This window comes from Taudactylus pleione, unplaced genomic scaffold (genome assembly GCF_031769625.1).
Source record: "Taudactylus pleione unplaced genomic scaffold, aTauple2 ptg000579l, whole genome shotgun sequence".
Taxonomy (NCBI): domain Eukaryota; kingdom Metazoa; phylum Chordata; class Amphibia; order Anura; family Myobatrachidae; genus Taudactylus; species Taudactylus pleione.
The window spans coordinates 7,535,102-7,556,626 of NW_028284981.1; the positions used below are offsets into that span (position 1 = coordinate 7,535,102).

At 45.2% G+C, this 21,525-nt stretch overlaps 1 long non-coding RNA gene across 1 annotated transcript in view; it reads right to left on the reverse strand.

The window, feature by feature from the left end:
• Positions 1-589: 589 nt before the first annotated feature.
• LOC148481510 (uncharacterized) overlaps positions 590-21,525 on the reverse strand; it is a 53,178-nt gene continuing 32,242 nt past the window's right edge. Inside the window, exons 3-4 of the long non-coding RNA XR_015871904.1 lie at positions 2,389-2,454; positions 590-892 (exon numbers count right to left, since the gene is read on the reverse strand). This is a non-coding gene — a long non-coding RNA (uncharacterized LOC148481510). The remainder of the gene's footprint in view (positions 893-2,388; positions 2,455-21,525) is intronic.

Below are 21,525 nucleotides of genomic sequence, written 5' to 3' on the forward strand. Positions count from 1 at the left end.
GAGTTTTCCTGCTAATGACGAAGCTAGGAAGAAACTTAATTTCGCAGTTGCCAAATTTGTGATGGCCAATTATGGCCGTTTCATTTACCAGAAGAACATTCAATTTCGATTTAGTTATATGTATAGACCTGATGGAGTTCATTTAACAGAGGAGGGTTGGTCATTGTTTATTGGGGATCTTTTTGAGGAGTTGGCGTTATTGGGGTAGTACTTGGTATGGTGGCGGTGCAGCGGTTCTATAAGCAGAACCTTGCTGTGGCGGGAAAGAACGGCAGGTCGCCAGTCCGGGTGCAATTATGATTTAAGGGCGCTCCCTTCGTTGACTGGTAGTTGGCTGTACCAACCTAACGGGGGGCAGTATCACCACCTAAACGGGTGGGAAGTCAAGATGGGGGTGAGCGTTACCTTTTGTTGATGATATGAGTTACATGGTTATGTGTATGCACTCTGGGCGATCTACGCCTGCTATGCCTTTTGTTGTTTGTGTGTGGGCATAGCAGATCTGGCTGATTTCTGGCCGTCCTTTCTTTGCCACCATACATCCTTAAATAAATAATAATTATTATTGCTCCAATAAATCGCCATCAAGTTATCTGCCAAATCCACGTCTCAGTGTCTTTATTTTATGTTAGTATGATAAGTGGTTTGCACACATGACAACACCTCATCCGATAGAAGGTTTAAGATGAATCAGTCACAGGCCCGCAGCCATTGGAAGCAAACGTCGGAGGACTCAGCTGCTTTCTGCAAGAAGAGAATGGATTTCATTTCATCTTAAGTCCTCTGCCTATCTCTTCTAAGATTCCCTGTGGAAATAGAGAGGTGAAGGCAGTGCTTTGCTGACTCATGTGTGCAATTCTGACAGGAGCTGAAGAAAGGGCTGGGCAGACAGCTGTAAAAAAAACAGGTCAAAAGGTTAGACAGTGATGGTCTCACATCTGAATGAGGGGAGAGGAGGGTGGACAGGAGGGGAGAGGAAGACTGGTAGTGGATAGGAAGGCAGCAAGATAAAGGGTGCAGAACCTTTATTGCCCACACGGTGGAGCTCCAGAGCAACTCTTGGCCCTCACAAGGGATTCGGTCCAGAATCCACTTTTAGTAAAGTTGTGCGTTACAGTTACACCAATCCCCAAATTCAGTGAATAACTCTCTGCACCTTATTTTTCTAACCAATTTTAACAAAGTTAAAGGGGATGTAGTCTGGAAGCCGACGGTCTAAATGCCGACTGCCGGCTTCCAGACTCTCTAATCCCGGCGTGGTACTAATGACAGGGGTCGAAAACTCAACGCCTGTCATTAACCATATGCTGGAAGACCGACGCCCCTGGCATACCGAATGAAGGTAAGCCAGGTGCGGACAGCTGCAGGGGGGGGGGGGAGGGTTAGGTTTAGGGCTCCCGGGGGGACTTAGGGCTAGGCAACCCCCCCCCCCGGGAGGGTTAGGTTTAGGCTAGGGGAAGGGGGGGTTAGGTTTAGGCACTTAGAGGGGGGATTAGGGTTAGGCACTTGGGGGGGAGGTTAGGGTTAGGCACCCTAAGGGAGGGTTAGGGGGTAGAATTAGGTTAGCGATACTTACCTTAGGGACGATCGGGATCTTCACCCTTGCCGGGCTGCCGCTGTCGGGATTTGAACCGCCGGCCGCATGGCCAGTTAAAGTTAACAAGTTTAACAAAGAACTGGCCAACTGGTGGCCTATGTGCCACTGTGGTCCTGAGAGGCCCTTCTTGGCCTATCACTCTATGTCGTATAATAATACAGAATACTCTATATATGATCTTCATTTCAAAATAACAATACTCTCCTGCAATTCGCACTTAGCCTCACCTTCATATTTAAGCGGCTTATTTAGTTTGAATGGGGACTACAACTTTCAGAATGCCAGTTAATGTCAACTATGTTAGCAGAATACACTGAGAAGTACACTGGGTGTTACTATATCTGTCCAGTTGGAAGACAATACACTGCACCAGAGTGTGCAGTATGATGTTGTTAAGTGTGTTGCGCTGTTGAATGGTGCTGGTGGCGTTTAGTCCACACGTGGTACAGCTTAACCTGGTAGAACAACAGGTAGCATAGAGACAAAGGGATGAACAGGCATAATAACTGTATGAATCAGCCTGGAGTACAAGGGTATTGCTCGGTGTTGTAGTGCGCCGATCAGTAAGATGACATACACCCTGGTGGTCAATGCTGCTATACCATCTTATACAAGCGATGGTGGTACAGTGTACTTGCAGCCCTCTTAGGGCTGTGTATGGCACTTTGTCTGTTGGAGCCTCAGAGGATGCGTCCATACACACGTTACGCCTGGGAAGAAAGACATGTCAAAAGGGCACGCATCAGCAGTAGCACATATCAGTGGGTACTAGACACTGCCAGTTCAGTTACCTTGCAGTGTGGATGCAGGCAGCACTGAACGTTCCCCATCCAGCAAACTAAAGGTATCCACAAGACCTAGATCAAAAAACAAAAGTCTAAATAAATTTTATTGTTTAAATACATTTATCAAGTGCCCCTAGCTCCACCTGAACCATGACATTTGCCCTCTTTTTTTGTAGCTTAGCAGGTAAATGACAATAAATAATAATAGCAATAATAGGAATGTAAGAATTTTATACTAGGATACATATATGTGTCTATTTTCATATTCTAAGGCATAAATGGTGCTTAATATAAAACCATCCAATGCTCCATGGCATCCTCATGTTGTTTGTTTCCCACTAAGAAGCTTCCTCATCTTTTCATGTTTGTCTCATCAAACCTGATGGAGCAGACTGAGCATTTTCTCTACCTGACATCAAAACTGGAATCTGGCTGTTGAAAAGAAATTTGGTGGGATGGAGAGGAGCTGCAAGTCTCTGCAAATCTCCTTTCATCCCGGAACTCTTTGACGTGCGAAGCTTCCCCAGGGGCCTTGATGAACTGAAGCAATGCCTTAGAAAGGCAGGGATCACTGGCCACCGTACATGAAAGAACTGTCCTAACTTGTTTAAGCATTACCTGCTTCTTAAGCTTTAGCTTATAACCTATTTCATGGTCTAAGTGCAGATGGGGAAGTCACAGGCGCAGCTAAGGTATTGTTAAAAGGAAAAAGAAAAGAAATATTCTGAAGTCGCTCTGAGAGATGAAGAAAAAATAGAACAATACACAACACGTGGGGAATTTCTATTAAAGCAAAGACAGGCAAAGTTTTGCAAATCTAGCTGGACTACATCTCCCGTGATACTTAGCGACCTATTTATTCAAGATCTAAACCGCCTAGATTTATATTTTTAAATGTGTATATACAGTACCAAAAATGAACTAATTTATTACAGCATTTTTAGAGTCATCAGTGCTGTCTCTCAATGAACTAAAATAAAAATTTTAAGGAGCCCAAGCTCAGGGATGTAGTCGGCATCTCGGCGTGCGGGATGCCGACGGTGTGAAATGGCTCTTCAACTTCCCCATTGGTTTAAAGATAGGTCTTAATGATGTCAACCAAGGGGAAACCAAAAGGAGAGACTTGTTACCAATTTCAGCAAAATAAAAAAAAAATGCTATCCACTAAAAAAAATTACATTTACAAAAATAAATGACAAATTTAAATAAATGAAAAATTACTTTCCAATATAATGTGAACATTTCTCCAGTGACTTCAGTGTCATATCTTTCCAAAATTTTACAAAAATTGTGCTTTCCTCATAGAAAGTAATGGATGAGACACAACCTATAGAGGTAACATTTGTCCAGTAAAAAAAATAAAAATGCTGTATCTTGAGAAATACTAAAAACCCTAATATCATAATTGCAAAATATGCTATTTTACAGGCAAATAACGGCAAGGGCTTATTGGCTGCTAAAAACGTTGCAGAAAAAAGTTCTAACATATTTAGTAAACCTATTTGTGTTATGAATCCAAAAGCTTGCTCCATGTGAACCCCCTAGAACTAGAGATGTGCGCTGAGCCCCATGTTTTGGTTTTGGATCTGGATCTCCCCTGGTTTTGGATCTGGATTGGTTTTGCCAAAACTTCACCTCCGTGTTTTGTTTTCGTGTTTTGGTTTTGGATCTGGATTTTTTCTTAAAAAATCAAAAAGACAGCTAAAATCACATAAAATGGGCCTTTTTTTGTTCCTACAGTATTAATATCCTCAATAACATTTATTTCCACTCGTTTCCTGTAAATTTTGACCACCTCACAGCTCACAATATTGATTTTTTTATCTAGTTAAAGGGCCAAAAGGTTGCATCCAGCTTGCTGTCTCAAAACTGATTGATATAATTATTAATAGAGTTGAGGACTGTGCAAAGATGATGGTTGGGATACCCTTGAGGATTGAAGAATTGATAGTTGGTGCAGCCCCTGGCTGTAAAATTGATAATAAATGAATTTAAAAACAATTCATTGGGTGCAGTCCCTGGCTGAATAATTAATAATAAAAAAAATCATTGGTGCAGCCCCTGGCTGTAAAATTGATAATAAATTAATAAAAAAACAATTAATTGGTGCAGCCCCTGGCAGAATAATTAATAATAAAAAGAAATTCATTGGTGCAGCCCCTGGCTGTAAAATTGATAATAAATTAATTTAAAAACAATTCATTGGGTGCAGCCCCTGGCTGAATAATTAATAATAAAAAAAATTCATTGGTGCAGCCCCTGGCTATAAAATTGATAATAAATTAATTGAAAAATAATTCATTGGTGCAGCCCCGGGCTGAATAATTAATAATAAAAAGAAATACATTGGTGCAGCCCCTGGCTGTAAAATTGATAATAAATGAATTAAAAAACAAATCATTGGTTCCTAAACCAACCATAACATTAATTTAAAATGTCAGGCAGCAATGCCCCAACCAGCACATAATGGAAAGGAAAAAGGTGCAAGATGGAATAGTCCTTGGGCCCTCCCACCCACCCTTATGTTGTATGCAAAACAGGACATTCACAGTTTAACAAACCAATCATTTCAGCTACAAGGACTGCCAATTGTGGCTGAAATGACTGGTTCGTTTGGACCCCAATAAAACAACCTGCCAGTGCATTGGACATGGAAATGAAAATTATCCCATACACAAACTGACTTTACATTACAAGTTGTCATCATCCTCGTCATCACCATCAGTGTGTACATCCTCTTCACACAATATTAATTCGTCCCCACTGGAATCCACCATAGGCGCCTCTGTAATTTTTTCAAGTAATTGTTGGTAGAGATCTTCCTCGTGGAATTTGTAATTCATTTTAATGAACATCATCTTTTCCACATTTTGAAGAAGTAACCTCCTACCCCGATCACTGACAAGGTTGCCAGCTGCACTGAAAACTCTTTCGGAGTACACACTGGAGGGTGGGCAACTTAAGTAATGCAAAGCCAGTTTGTGTATGGGACTCCAAATTGCCTTTTTTTCCTGCCAGTACTGAAAGGGACTGTCTGACATGCCTATAGGATGCTATCTCTGAAATAGTCCTCCTCCATTCTGTGAATGGAAACCGTATCACACATAGTCACGGTAGAAGACATGTCACTAGTAGGCAGTTCTCTCAGGCCTGACCAGATGTATTTTTTTTGGTGAACGATCTGCATGACCAGCAGGCATTCTGTAAGGAAAATTTAGTTTTTTCCTGGCAGCTGCAGAAACTGAAGAAGGAGATGATGGCATTTCACGTGCGGCTGCAGCTGACAATTTTTTTTACCAACAGCTCTTTGCACAGTTTTAGATTTTGTTCTGTTGGAAAAAAACTCACACGGTAGGACTTAAACCTAGGATCCAGAATGGTCGCCAAAATATATTTTTCAGATTTCAATAGATTGACGACTCTTGGATCCTGGTGAAGTGAATCAAGGGCTTGATCCACCAGTCCGACATACTTTGCGCAATCGCTCCATTTCACCTCCTCCTTCAGTTTCTCCAGCTGTTTTTGCAAAAGTCTGATGAGGGGAATAACCTGACTCAAGCTGGCAGTGTCTGAACTAACTTCACGTGTGGCAAGTTCAAAGGGTTTGAGAACCTTACACAATTATTCTCCACTGCGCTTGAGTAAGGTGCATTCCCCCCCTCCACGGCCTATGTCATAGGCTGTTGTATAGCCCTGGATGTCCTTTTGCTGTTCCTCCATCCGCTGAAGCATATCGAGGGTAGAATTCCACCGAGTTACTACCTCTTGCTTCATCTGATGACAGGGCAAATTTAACAGTACCTGCTGGTCATGCAATCTTCGTCAAGCAGTCGCCAAATGTCTAAAATGTCTGGATATTTAGCGGGCCACCGAGAGCATCTCCTGCATGACCCTGTCATTTTTAAAAAAATGTTGCACTACCAAATTGATTGTGTGAGCAAAACATGGGACGTGTTGGAATTCGCCCACATCTAATGCTCTCACAATATTGGTGGCATTGTCCGAAATCACAAATCCCGAGGAGAGTCCAACTGGGGTAAGCCATTTAGCAATGATTTCCCTGAGTTTTTCTAAGAGGTTCGCAGTGGTATGCTGCCTCTTAGTGAAACCAGTTATACAAAGAGTAGCCTGCCTCTGTATCAGCTGTCTTTTGGTAGATGTTGCTGCTGCTGTAGGCAATACACCTACCCAGTGGGCTGTCACAGTCATGTAATCCTTAGTTTGCCCTGTCCCACTTGTCCATATATCAGTGGTCAAGTGGACAGTGGGTACAACGGCATTTCTGAGGACATTAATAAGGTTTTTTTTAATGTCCTTGTACAGACTTGGAATTGCTGTTCTAGCAAAGTGGAATCTAGAAGGTATCTGGTAGCAAGGACACAGGACCTCAATTAACTGTTGAAAACCCACTGCAGTAATGGCGGATACTGGACACACATCTAATACCAGCATAGCTGTTATGGCGTCAGTAATCCGCTGTGCAAATGGGTGATTGCTGTCATACTTGTTTGCCCTTGCAAACAACTGTTTGACAGTTAATGGTTTTTTGGAGGATACGCTACAAGTAGTCTTCCTCCGGGTCCCAGATGGATCAGCAATAGCCTAGATGGACACATCAGACAGAACAGCACCAGCCCAGAATGGATCAGCACCAGCCCAGGACACAGCAGACAGCACCAGCAGCAGACAGCACAGCACCAGCTCAGATGGACGCAGCAGACAGCACAGCACCAGCCCAGATGGATCAGCAATAGCCCAGATGGACACAGCAGACAGAACAGCACCAGCCCAGAATGGATCAGCACAGGACACAGCAGACAGCACCAGACATCACAGCACCAGCCCAGATGGATCAGCACCAGCCCAGATGGATGCAGCAGACAGCACAGCACCAGTCCAGATGGATCAGCAACAGCCCAGATGGATACAGCAGACAGCACAGTACCAGCCCAGAATGGATCAGCACCAGCTCAGGACACAGCAGACAGCACAGCATCAGCACCTCTCCAGCCTACACTACCCACCCTCCCTGTTCAGTCTCCACAGCCGGAGTAAAAGGGCATCCACCGCGTGGTCCCTATATACTACATAGATCATAGAGACGAAAGCTCGTGAGCCGCAAGATTTCGTCTCTATGGTTTTGCCTCGGATTGAGATCCGGGGCCGGCGGAGGAACCGAACACACGTCTCAAAATTCGGGTGGGTTCAGATTTCTGAGATCCGAACCCGCTCATCTCTACCTAGAACCAAAGCAAGCGAGGTCTTCCACCGCTAACATCTACCCGTTGTTCCCTTAGACCTATGGGCCTGATTCAGAGCTGCTCGCAAAAAGCGAGCGATCGCTCTGAATCAAGGCTGGCGCTTGTTTTTTAAGTTGCGGCCTCCTGGCCACTCGCATAGCTGTGGGTGACTACCCACAGCTTATGCGAGCTGCCAGGTGATGGTCGCGATGGTCAAGACCATCGAGACCATCGGGCTTGCGACGAGACCCTACTGTAGGGTCTCATGGCCGCAAGCCCCAGTGGTTCCTGCTCTAATAGATCTAATAGAGCAGGAAGTCCACCTACTGACATCACGAGTGATGTCAGTAGGGCCGCCCACAAATGGTAGGCGTTCCTGCAGGATCGCCTCCGTTTGCCAAGCCACTCCCCCTCCCCGCCTTCCAAATGGGGCAAGCTGTCAATCAACATCAACAGCCGCTCCTTTTGGATGCGTGCACCGGAGCGAGTGCTTTTTGCACTTGCTCCGGGGCTCGCGCATGCCGCACGTGCGCACTGGCCCGCCATTGACCTGCTTGCGAGTGCTATGCACTTGCGAGCGGGTCTGAATCAGGCCCTATAAATGATCACCAGTACTTAGGTGGCCGCATGTCTTAATATTCTGGGGAAGTAGCGGTTCACACAAATGTACTATGGGATCCGATGGTGAGCGGAACAGCAGGAATAGGTACAGTCAGTGTTTTAGTTTGGGAGCCGATGATGCAGCTTATGAGCCGATGAAGCCACTTGGGAATCGATGGGGGGCTGAGTGCTGGGAGCAGAAGTTTGTGTACAAGAGATGCGGCTTTGAGAGCCGATGATGCAGCTTAGAAGCTGATGATGCGGCTTTGGAACCGATGGTGCAGCAGAAACTGGTAGCAGACATAAGTTGATGGTGCTGCTTTGAGAGCTGATAGTAGGAGTTGGTGTATTTGAGATATGGCTTTGTGAGCCGATGGTGTGGCTTGGGAGCCGGTACACAAGTTGGTGTACTCGCGATGCGGCTTAGAGAGCCGATGGTGCTGCTTGGGAGCTGGTACACAAGTTGGTGTACTTGCAATGTGGCTTTGAGAGCCGATGGTGCGGCTAGGGAGCCAGTACACAAGTTGGTCTACCTGAGATGCGACTTTGAGAGCCGATGGTGCGGCTTGGGAGCCAGTACAGAAGTTGGTGTACTTGAGATGTGGCTTTGAAAGCCGATGGTGTGGCTTGAGTGCCGGTACACAAGTTGGTGTACTAGCGATGCGGCTTTGCAAGCCTATGGTGGCACGGAAACTACTGGTATGGCTGGGAAGCTGATGAAGTGGCTTGGGAGATGGTGGCAGCACGGAAGCTGCTGGTGCGACTGGAAAGATGATGTACTGGCTGGTGAGCCAGTGCCAGCACGGAAGCTGCTGGTGAGGCTGGGAAGCCGATGTAGTGGCTGGTGAGCCGGTGGCAGCACAGAAGCTGCTGGTGCAGCCAGGGAGCCAACGGAGAGGCTTGGGAGCCAATGGCAAGGCAATTCAGCTGGAGAACCAGAATATGATACCACGAGGAGATACAGAATGCTGACCATGTAGCTGAGCCGAGAGAACCTACAGGAACGTTATAGTCAGTGAGGCGGCAAAAGGCCAGTGTGCACAAATAGGTGAAGGGACCAATCACGGCGTGTTGTGGGGAAAATGTGGCATCCTGCGACGTCTAGATCACTTAGCAACCGACGGCACTGGAACAACAGCATCAGTAGGAGGTAAAATGACTGCAACTTGTAATACTTTGTAAGTTATTCAAAACTGGCATTCTTAGGGCACTGATACCCAACTGGCAGTAATTGGGCCTATGCGACCCCTCTTACTTTCTCCCTGTGGCCCAAGCTATAATCACTTCCTGTGAGCCACATAAAAAAAGATGGAAGTATCGGGCAAGACAGTGTAGGCAGGGGACAGGGTTTAATAATGGGAAATATGGTCCTAACTGTATGGAGTTTGTATATTCTCCCTGTGCTTGCGTGGGTTTCCTTCGGGTACTCCGGTTTCCTCCCACACTCCAAAAATATACTGGTAGGTTAATTGGCTACAAACATAAATTAACACTAGTGTGTATGTGTGTGAGCATGTGATAGGGAATATAGGCCCTCATTCAGACCCACTCGCAAGCGGGTCGATGGTGGGGCACTGCGCACGCGCCATACATGCCGCGCATGTGTGCAAGCCCTGTAGTGAGTGAGAAATTCACTCGCTCCGGGGCTCGCTACAAACGGGACGGCTGATGATTTTAATCGACAGCTCGCCCCGTTTTTGTAGGCGGGGAGGGGGGTGGCTGGTCAAACGGAGGTTGTGGGTGGCCCTACTGACATCACTCGTGATGTCAGTAGTGAGCTTCCTGCTCTATTTGAGCAGGGAGCTCACTTGGGCTTGCGGCAGACAAGACCCTACCACAAGGGTCTCATCGCAAGCCCGATGGTTGAGATAATCGCGACCATCACCTGGCCACTCGCAAAAGCTATGGGTGGTCATCCACAGCTTAGCGAGCGGCCAGGAGGCAAGTTAAAAAAATAGAAGCCGGCCGCCCTCATTCAGAGCGAGCGCTCGCTTTTTGCAAGCGCCTCTGAATGAGGTCCATAGATTGTAAGCTCCACTGGGGCAGGGACTGATGTGAATGGCCGAATATTCTCTCTGTATAAACGCTGCGGAATATGTGTGCGCTATATAAATAACTGGTAATAAATAAATAAATAAAATAAATTAAAAATGCAAGTGGAAAGTATAATAGGCCACTATGATTAAAAGTGGAAGTGAAAATGTAAATATTATAGGCCACTAATATGATTAAAAGTGGAAGTGAAAATGTAAATATTATAAGCCACTAATATGATTAAAAGTGGAAGTGAAAATGTAAATATTATAGGCCACTAATATGATTAAAAGTGGAAGTGAAAATGTAAATATTATAAGCCACTAATATGATTAAAAGTGGAAGTGAAAATATAAATATTATATGCCACTAAATTATGAGGTAGAAAAAAAAGCAGAAAATAAAGACTTAAGTACATTTATTTCACCTGTACTCACAAAAGAGGAACAATGCTAGATAATAGGTTGTGTCGCACATAGGTGGCAAGAGTGGGGTGGGGGTGGTACTAATTACCTGGGCCTGAGCTTTTTCGGGGGGCTGATATGGGACAGTGCCAGTCATGGAAAAGGAGGAATGCTCCCCTAAGCACATGCTGCCGCGCAATCATTGTAGTGGATATTTTTTCGAGCGGGCATGGCTCGTTCCCCCGTGCTTGGCCATGCCCAAACAGGGCCCTCCAGATTTCTCAGAAGCCCTGATTATGCATTGTATTTATAAATTTTATACTTACCTATATTTTCTGGCAGTCCAGGGGGGAGGTGCAGGGTCATGGTGCCGGGAGAAGCACATTGTGGCCCTAGCCCCTGCGGCGTGCAATGGCGGGCAGAGACATAATGATGTAATAAACAGTGAATCACATCATTACGCCCTCGTCCACTCTGCAGCGAGTGAGAGTTACAAGTTATAAAACATATGATAAGTACAGCAGACTTGGACAGAGGAGATGCCAAAGTGAGATAAAGGGCAGTTAGGAACCTGGCTGTGAGAGCTAGTGGGACAGGAGTGGACGTGAAACTGGACTGACAGAACATCAGACCGAGTTCTACATATTAGGAGCATGCTAGGCGATAGTGAAGAGATGGTTTTGAGTCAACAATTGAAAGCATTCAAGGTTGAGTGAGAGTCTTGTCAGTTGGGGTAGAGAGTTCCATTAGTGGGGAGCAGCATGGGGACATCTTGAAGGCAAGAGTAAGAGGTGGCTACCATGGATGAAGAGATGCATAGATCAGAGACAGATTGCAGAGTGTGAGAGTCAGTATCTCTCGTAATAAGGTCAGAGGCCTATCAAAGGAAAGTTTGTTGAGGGCTTTTGCCTTTGAAGTAGGTGGCAAAGTCATGACCATGATGGTGGCATAGTGAGAGGACTTGCAATGGAGTCTGCATTAAAGGAAGATTTTCTTCATTGACATTTGATGTACAGGAGCCCTTATGCAGGTGGAAACCAGGTCTATTTGAAGTTCCAGGATTAAAAGTTTTGGATCATTGGAGGCAATGTGTGAGCTACGGTAATGTTGTAGAATTAGACTGCAGCATTGTAGCAAAACAGGGTAGAAGAAGGAGTGAGGAGTAGTTTAAGTGAGACTGAGAAGAGAGTCAAAGTCATTTAGTTAGCACTTCATGGGCCTGATTCAGAGCCGGACGCAATTAGCGCTCGCTCGTCCAGAAAATAGGGGTGGATATTCAAATGAACCGTTCACTGTTTGCGGTATGTTCACGCCTCTAGGTCTGAAAGAGCGAACAAAACTTGCAGTCGTTTTTTGGGAAACTACGCCCCCTGGCCGCTCGCATCCTACGTCATGTCCGCTATTTATTAGATTAATCGAGTACATCGACCAGGGTCTGAGCTGCTCGCTATTCTTGTGGTTGGTTTTTACTACCACAATTTTGTGAGCAGTTCAGGCTATAAAATAACCCAGTGACGTGGTCAATGATGCTGCTGTTTTAATTATGCACACCCATAAAACGCCCATTTTGACCTTTAAGCACGCCTGCGATCGGATCTCCACTCCCCGTTTTCAAGCACCTTCCCCTGTTACCACCCACATACGCCTCATTCTGTCACTCAAATTATCAGGCATTCGCTATTTTGCGAGCACATGAATTTCGGCTGCACTGACTGGTTCGCGCATGCGTATAACGATCCGTACGCATGCGTAGTTGGGCAAAAATCGCTCGGAGCGAACGAGCGGCCGCTTACGAGTGGCTATGAATCAGGCCCCATGTGCATAGATTGGGTGCAGGTGCGGCTTCAGGAGGCAGGGTGAGGTAGGTAGAAGGGATTGTGTCAGAGATTGGTAAAACACAGTTTTATAATCCTTTGAGAAGCTGGAGATGTTGCAGAGATGGTTGAATATGATGTTTAAATACACTAGATTAAGGGTCAGCAGGTCAGTGGAAAGAAAGAAGGAAAAGCCAGACGTTAAATTTGTCAAGGAATTGAGAGGCTCCGCATATGGGCGATAGATGACAGTACGGAGGAGATAGGCCTGGTGTAGATTCAAATAAGAGGAAGGAGAGTGATGATTCAAGGGGGTCGGGGGGTTCAAGAAGGGCCAATAGGAAGCTTGTTCCAGCATTTAGTCAATCAACAGGCAGGGGAGAGTGGGTGAAGTAGAGACTTATATAAAGTACTGTAGTGGAAGCTGTGTTCATGTTTGGGTGGTAAGAGAAAAGAAGATGTGCTATTAACATAAGGATGGCCAAGTTTTGCTTTGGTCCAAATACCAATACTTACAAATATGCCACCAAATACGACCTCTCCATCGCAATACACTGCTGTCACTTACTACGAAACTCCAATGAATATCACCAATACCAACTAAAAATCTACCAGCCTCTAAACCCACCCACCACAACCAATACCAATTATGTTGCCTAGATTTGCAATGTACCCAGATGCCGAATCAATCACCATCATCTACACGTCTACCAGCACCTAACCAGTTCACCACTGTCAACAACACTTCTGTTACCAAAACAGCAGCTATGGGTGCCCTGTATGTTAGTAATTTACTCTGCTCCCAACATATGGATAAATCAGGACATGTGGCCATGTCATACTCAGGGACGTATTCACATTACAGTGGGTGTAACTAACTCCTACAAAGTGGAAGTCTCTCTCATGACCCCCTCTTGTCTCCCATAAAAACATCCCCCAATGCCCTGCCAGTATGCGCAGCATGGAAAGGGCATCAAAAAGTGGGAGACATACATCCAAGTATACCTGAAATTGGACAGATGCCCTCATCATTCATTACCAGTAAGCCTTGAATCTCTCCAGGTATCCAGATTCTATGGCATTACCAATAAGCCTACAGGTGTCCAGATTCTATGGCATTACCAATAAGCCTACAGGTATCCAGATTCTATGGCATTACCGATAAGCCTACAGGTATCCAGATTCTATGGCATTACCAATAAGCCTACAGGTATCCAGATTCTATGGCATTACCAATAAGGCTACAGGTATCCAGATTCTATGGCATTACCAATAAGGCTACAGGTATCCAGAGTCTATGGCATTACCAATAAGCCTACAGGTATCCAGATTCTATGGCATTACCAATAAGCCTACAGGTATCCAGATTCTATGGCATTACCAATAAGCCTACAGGCATCCAGATTCTATGGCATTACCAATAAGCCTACAGGTATCCAGATTCTATGGCATTACCAATAAGCCTACAGGTATCCGGATTCTATGGCATTACCAATAAGGCTACAGGTATCCAGATTCTATGGCATTACCAAAACTTGAACTGAATATTTTTTTTTATCATGACTGTTAATCTGTGCATTTATTTGCGCAGATAAATTACATTTGAAGTGCAGATAAATTACATTTGAATTGCAGAAAACGACATGCCTTAATATTTTGCTTACGTAATCTTTAAAGAGCTATTGGGCCTGATACCGAGATGGATGCAGCTGCGTTTGCCCTTGAGTCTGTTGCTGGAGTCGCAGCTGCAGGTATATGCAAACGCTGCTATCAGCCCTTCATCCCGGTGTACAAGCGTGCGTCTGAATGTCCAAGGACTGTGACACCCACTTTCTGCTCCTTTGCACACTGTAACACCGCCGGTGATTCTTTAGACGCCACCATTGCTCGTATCGGCCCTATGGCAGGTAGTTTTTTGCATTCCGACTCAGACCGCCTATGGCTGCGGCTGTGCGCCTGGGAATGCAGCCGCTATCGCTGACTCGCCCAGGACACAGACTTTTTTTTACATTCCCTTCTAGCCACCTCCCAGTCACCGCACATCAGTTTTCCCCCCAATTTCTGATATCGTCTGTCCCGATCGCAACAGCATTTTTATGCGTACGCTCTGTTCCACGCATGTGCCGTAGATTTTTTTAGAAATATTCGTGCAGGCGGAGTTGTTGGAAATCGCTCAACTACATTAACACTCATTGCGCATGGATCGCAATTTATAAAACAAGGTAATCTGGAAATTAATATGATAGAGAATATAGGCCCTCATTCAGAGCCGTTCGCTATTTGCGTTCGTTCGTTCAAAAACAAGGGGTGGCTATGCAAATGATCCTTTCGCACATTGCAGTCTGTTCACACCTCTAAGTCTGAACGAGCGAGCAAAACATACGCTCTTTTATTTCTTAAAAACGCCCCCTGGCCGTCATGTCCGCTATTTATTAGATTAATCGAGTACATCGAACAGGATATGAACTGCTCGCTATTCTTGTGGTTGGTTTTTTCAACCGCTATTTTGCGAGCAGTTCTGAGTTTAAAAAAACCAAGTGACGTGGTCATTGATGCTGCTATATTAATTATGCACACCCATAAAACGCCCGTTTTGACCTTTAAGCACGCCTGCGATCGGATCTCCACTCCCCGTTTTCAAGCACCTTCCCCTGTTACCACCCACATACGCCTCATTCTGTCACTCAAAATAGCAGGCACTCGCTATATTGCGTACAAATGATTTTCGGCCGCACTGACTGGTTCGCGCATGCGTACTATGTGCGAACATCGCTCGGAACGAGCGTACTGCCGATAGCGAGTGGCTCTGAATGAGGGCCATAATTTCTAAAGGTGCATACACACACAATGATTTTTTTAACGATTATCGTTAACGATATCGTTTATCGTTCAATCGTTGAAAAAATCGTTCACTTTCTGAGTGAAAACGATGAACGATTATCGTTCATGCGCGTTCACGTTTGTAGTTCAGTCAGACTGGCCAACTCAATGATTTTCATTAAGTTAATATGCAAAAATCGTTTGTAGGTCAAAAAAATCGTTCATTACATTTAGTAAATGAACGAATTTAGTAAGCGATTTTCGTTAATTTTTCCATTGAAAAATTTAACAAAAATCGTTTTCTAAAATCGTTCATTTACTAAATCGTTGTGTGTGTATGCAGCTTTTGAGTTAAATGTATAACCACCAAGAAAAAAGTGAAGGAATATTGAGCACCTGCAAGGGACAAAAATCCTTTTACTTTCAAAATATAAATTTTTTTTGAAATATCTCCCTAATTTGTTATATTTGGTCAGAAATGCCTAATGTTAGATGTTACTACTTATAAAGCGACATAGTTCAACAATGTCATATACTGGGCCTGATTCACAGTTATAGGTAAACCCGACGATTTGCGTACAACCCCGATGTTTTATAATTGGCACAGGATCTGTACTGCGCATGTGCCAATAACGGACTTCGAGATCGCTCGCAGTGCCCCCAAGTTGCAGCCGTTTGGGTGCAGCGACTTAGGGCCTGATTCAGACCCACTCGCGAGCGGCTGTCCGCTCGCAAGTGGGTCGATGTTATGCACTGAGCATGCGCACGACGGAGGGAGCTCCGTCGTGCGCATGCGCCAGACGCGACGAGCGAAGGAAAGTCCTTCGCTCGTTGTGTCCGATCAAAGGGGGCGTGCTGTCAATGTTGATTGACAGCACGCCCCCTTTGGTGGGCGTGCCGGGGGCGTGCCTCCCTGACGGGGGCGTTCCCACGGGAACGCCTCCCGTCAGAAGCCGGCCCACTGACATCACTAGTGATGTCAGTGGGAGTGATTTTGGCTCTGATAGAGCCAAAATCACTCCGGAGCTTGCGGTTGAAAACCTCAACCGCAGGCTCCGGCTCGCAATTTCGATGGTCGCGATGGTCTCGACCATCGCGGCCATCAAAAAGCACGCTCGTATAGCCTGTGGGTGGTGACCCACAGCTATACGAGCGTCCAGGAGGACGCTCCATGAAAATGGAGCCCGGCCCTCATTCAGAGCGTGCGCTCTGCTCAGAGCGTACGGCTCTGAATGAGGGCCTTAGTCTGTTTTACAATGGGGGCTTGTCACATCATTTTGTAGGCGTACCGAGGCCAGGGTCTGCATCTTCCGACGCAGAGTTCCAGGCCCCAACTGAGCAGTTCCTGCAGCCAGTCTGAGTAAGCTTAGGCTTACTCAGATGGCCAGTGGCTGGGACCCGTGGCGGCTCCACCAACTGCCAGTGTGTCTCGACCCAGCGACGTTTGGCAGTGTTTGGGGTGGCAGTTGGTGTGTCTCCCCTATTTAAATTTTGGACAGCAATGCAGCCACACCTCTGGAGCCACTGATTGCGACTATCCGATGCTGCGTCTTAGGACGCAGCCCTCGGATCTGCAATGCCAACAGGAGGCTTCTTTGGTCCTTAGATGCCTACTGCTGCATTAGCTGTACGGTATAGCACAGCCACTGTGTAGAAAGATGCAGCAGCTCTGCAATAATGTATAGACATGAATCAGTCCCATTGTCCAGCACTAAACTTCCTCTATCTGTATATATAAGTCAATACATTAAAATGACTTTTTTATGGGGAGTAGTAAATACTTAACACCTGAAGGTATCTTTGTTGCTGTGCCATTAATAGCAGTTTATTTCCATTTACAGCAATAGAACCAGTAGGAGCCGAACGCCACGGGTAGGTACAAGACAACATACTGGAGGGGAATGGTGGGATGCGGTATATTTAAGAGAAAGTAAAAAACCTTGGGGTATATTTACTAAGTGAGAGTTTTAGAAGTGGAGATGTTGCCAATAGCAACCAATCAGATTCCAGCTATTATCTTCTAGAAGGTGCTAGTTAAATGTTAAGTTCAGTAGAATCTGATTGGTTGCTATGGGCAACATCTTCATTTCCAAAAACTCTCACTTTAGTAAATATACCCCCATGTGTGATCTACATGTCTATAAAATATATAGTGGCTACAATGGGAAACAGGGATTGGGCAACATTTGGCCATACTGGACCACCAGGGAGAGGGAAATGTATAATAATTTACGTGTCTTTTGTTTCACGGTTTGACAGAGTTATACAGCGATAGGTGCCACAGATACATGCACTTACACTAACCAACCGGTGGCAGGGAGAGGTAGTCTGAACGAACTGTGGGCCTGATTCAGAGGCGCACGCTATTTGCGTGTGCTCGCTCTGAATCAAGGCGTCTCTATTTTTTTAATTCCGGCCTCCAGGCCGCTCGCACAGCTGTGAGTGACCACCCACAGCTTGTGCGAGCGGCCTGGCGATGGTCACGATTATCGCGACCATCGGCATTGCGAGGAGACCCTTGTGGTAGGTTCTCTGCACTCGCAATGCCAAGTGGACTTCCAACTCTAATAGAGCCGGAAGTCCACTACTGACATCACGAGTGATGTAAGTAGGGCCGCCCATAAATGGCAGGCGTTCCTTCGGGAACGCCTCCCTTTGTTCAGCCACCCCTCTACCCGCCTACAAAATGGGGCGACAGCCGCCCGGTTTTGATGCGAGCTCCGGAGCGAGTTAAGGTCTCATTCGCTCACGCATGCTGCGCACGCCGCGCGTGCGCACCGGGCCTCCATCGACCCGCTTGCGAGCGCTATGTGCTCGCGAGAGGGTCTGAATCAGGCCCTGTACTCACAGGAACTATACAGAAGTACAGCGCTTGTATGAGGGCAAAAAAAACCCAGCAATTTATAATTAATGACGTGGATCAGATGTACAGTATAGATTTGCTAAACTGAAAACCTATCTAAAGGTGCGTATCCACATAGTGTCTATGAAACGAGTGCACAATTACGAAATTGTAATCGTGCAGTCATTTCACAGTCTGTGCTGTGCCTACACTGAACGTTCAGTAGTTCATTGTAGGCACATCAATCATCCCCGAACATGGGCAACCTGACGACGTCGTCAGGTTGACCAGCATGTTCGGGAGATGATAGATGTCAAAATCGACCAGCGTGCGTGCGCATCGCTGGTCGTTTTTGACATTAAACTGACAGATTTGTGCCCGATTTTCAAACGATTGAACGATTATGACCTTGTTATCGCCTGGTAAACTCGGGTGGTGGATACGCACCATTATTCATAATAAAAAAAGAACATAAGCATGTATTACAAAAACATCACTCATGAGTACAACACAATAATAAAAACATTTTCTGCTGCAGGAACCATACGGTGTTGACATAAGATTTAATGATGATGCAATAAGCCTTCTTATTAGTGATATTTCATCATTCATGAGAATTAACCAATATAAATATGCTGGGCTGGGTCAGAATAACATCTGGATAGAATTGTGAGACTGATGTAATTAGCAGGACGGACTGCAGAGTTCAAAATACGATATAAATGTACCCTGTAGATGTTATGTTCGTATTACCAGTTCTCGTGGTGTCTCGTAAGTTCTTTAGCAAACAAGATGCATTATGGAAGGTCCTGTTGTAGACACCAATGGAGAATAGGGATGGCCAACGGCCATCGATAGTTAACAAACATGAATGGTTTACTACTATTATGGTTTTGCCATCGATAGCAGAGAGCTAATGGTTTTCCTCCATCAATGGCAAAGTGGAACCTGATGGGTATTTTTCCTGCTCTCGACACGGACCTTAGCTCCGCCTCTTGGTGGCCAGCATACCCCACCCCTCTTTTTAAATTGGCCTGTTGCCGGCCGTGCACCTGGCAGCGGTGGACATCGAGTGGTGCAAACCATCAATAGTTCACCATAGACGGATATGGTACCATTGATGGTTATCACCGATGGTGACCATCGATTGAAAACCACTGATGGCCATCCGTAATGGAGATGGCAAAACAAAAATCCAGTCCAACATTATTCTAATTTCGAAGAATCGTGTCATCTTACCACAATTCACTGCATTGTGTCATGGAAGGGTGTGGCCTAATGATGTGACGTACTCCGCCCCCCCTCCCCCCCACTGTGACCACCCTCATCTGCCCTCCGGCTACTCTTTCTGAAGGGGAAAAATGAAAAGTTTGGAAGCACAGTTTATGCTGCTAATAAATTAATTGTATAAAACATATATTGGGGGGACATTTATGTAAACAGCATAAAAAAAGCGGCTCTGACCAACTGCACTAGAAAATTAGTATTTAATTTTTATCCTTTAAGCTGCATACACACACAACGATTTAGTAAATGAACGATTTAGTAAACGATTTTCGTTCATTTTTTCAAGGGAAAAATGAACAAAAATCGTTTACTAAAATCGTTAATTTACTAAATGTAATGAACAATTTTTTTGAACTACAAACAATATTTGCATATTCCCTTACTGAAAATCGTTGAGTTGGACAGTCTGACTGAACTACAAACGTGAACGCGCATGAACGATAATCGTTCATCGTTTTAATTCAGAAAGTGAATGATTTTTTCAACGATCGAACGATAAACGATATCGTTATAGATAATCATTCAAAAAATCGTTGTGTGTGTATGCACCTTTAAGGAGCATACACACGGTCAGATTTATCAGATGTGTCAGATGAACGATTTCAACGATCTGAACGATTTGACCAACGATTTGAACGATTTGAACTATGAACGATTTTTGACTGCATTAAAATGAATGGAATCGTCCAAATCTGACTGCAAACGCATCAGATGTCAGATATCGTTATCTGACCATCGGGAACGCGCATCGTTCATCATTCAGACATGTCAGATTTTCCTTCAGATATGATCAATTGAACGATTTTTTTAATCGTTATCGTTCAGATCTGAAAAAAAATCTGTCTGTGTGTAAAAATCTTACTTTTAAAGCCCCCAAAAAGTTTCAGCAGGGCCGTACAGGATCTATACACGGTTACAGTACAACATGACTTATCACTGGTACAGAAAATGACAGAAGCAGACTGGTTACCCTGGGGAACACTACTTTCTGCTTTGCACCAGTTTCCAGAAATGCAATCCATTGCTCTTAAGTATATATGGGTGCTATGCAATCAGCTATATAATAGGCATCATCCTGCACAATATGTTGTTATGTTACTGGCAGAGGGTGGTTGGGGCAGAACAATGTTCAGCATATCTAGTAAATGTACTTATTCCCAGGCCAGACATCGGCGTCTCTCTCCTGAACCGCAGCTTTCTATGTCCTGCTAATCTGCATTTCAATTCTAGATTGGCTCAGCAGACTATAGCGGTGATCACAGTGCATGGAAGAGATGTACAGATCCATTCCCCATAAAGCCTTTAGAAAACAACCTGGCAGATGTCCAGCCATTAGATATGGAAATACACTCTTCCCGGAAAGGCTCTGCATTTTATCTCGCTCCCCATTCTCACTGGCTCTGAATGCGGAGCTGAGATGCAGAATTACACAGTATGAAAGGCAGATACATGTAACACAGGCGATCTAAGATTGAGAGGGGCTTTTCAGAGCCAGCTAAACACATCACGGCGATTGTAGCCAGAGACAAGTGGTCTGCAGCAGAATGAGAACGACGCCAGCTTGTGTAGCTCACCTTGTGTAAATGATATCTGCTCATGCCCAGAAATCCGGCTGCACCAATATGCGCCTATGCAGATTTGGTTGTTTTTGGCCTAACCGTGCTTGCGCCTGGATAGTGGGAGTGAAGGGCGTATTTGTGCAATTGCAAACACGGGCGGCATAGGCAAACACAGGGGGGTTTCTGTCTGCCTGGAAACCCCCCTCCCCAGCCCACACCATTACCACAATAGAAATAATACTGTAATAGAACTGTACTAGTGCTGCATGTTCTTCTCAATATCACAAATGAAATAATTAGCACCACCTGTGGATCTTTTAACATGTATCAGTCAGCAATAGATAACCTGTGCACCAACTAGGAGATCTGGAAAACATGCACTGTTAGGGGTGCACTGCTATAGAATCCAATATGTACATATATGCCCAGGGCAGTGCTAGGTTATTCTGCTGCTCCCCCAGACCCCCGGACTTGCTCCAATGCCCTGGAATGGTGCCCACATCTAAAATAAAACTATTCAGCTCAGGCAGGATGGCCCTACTG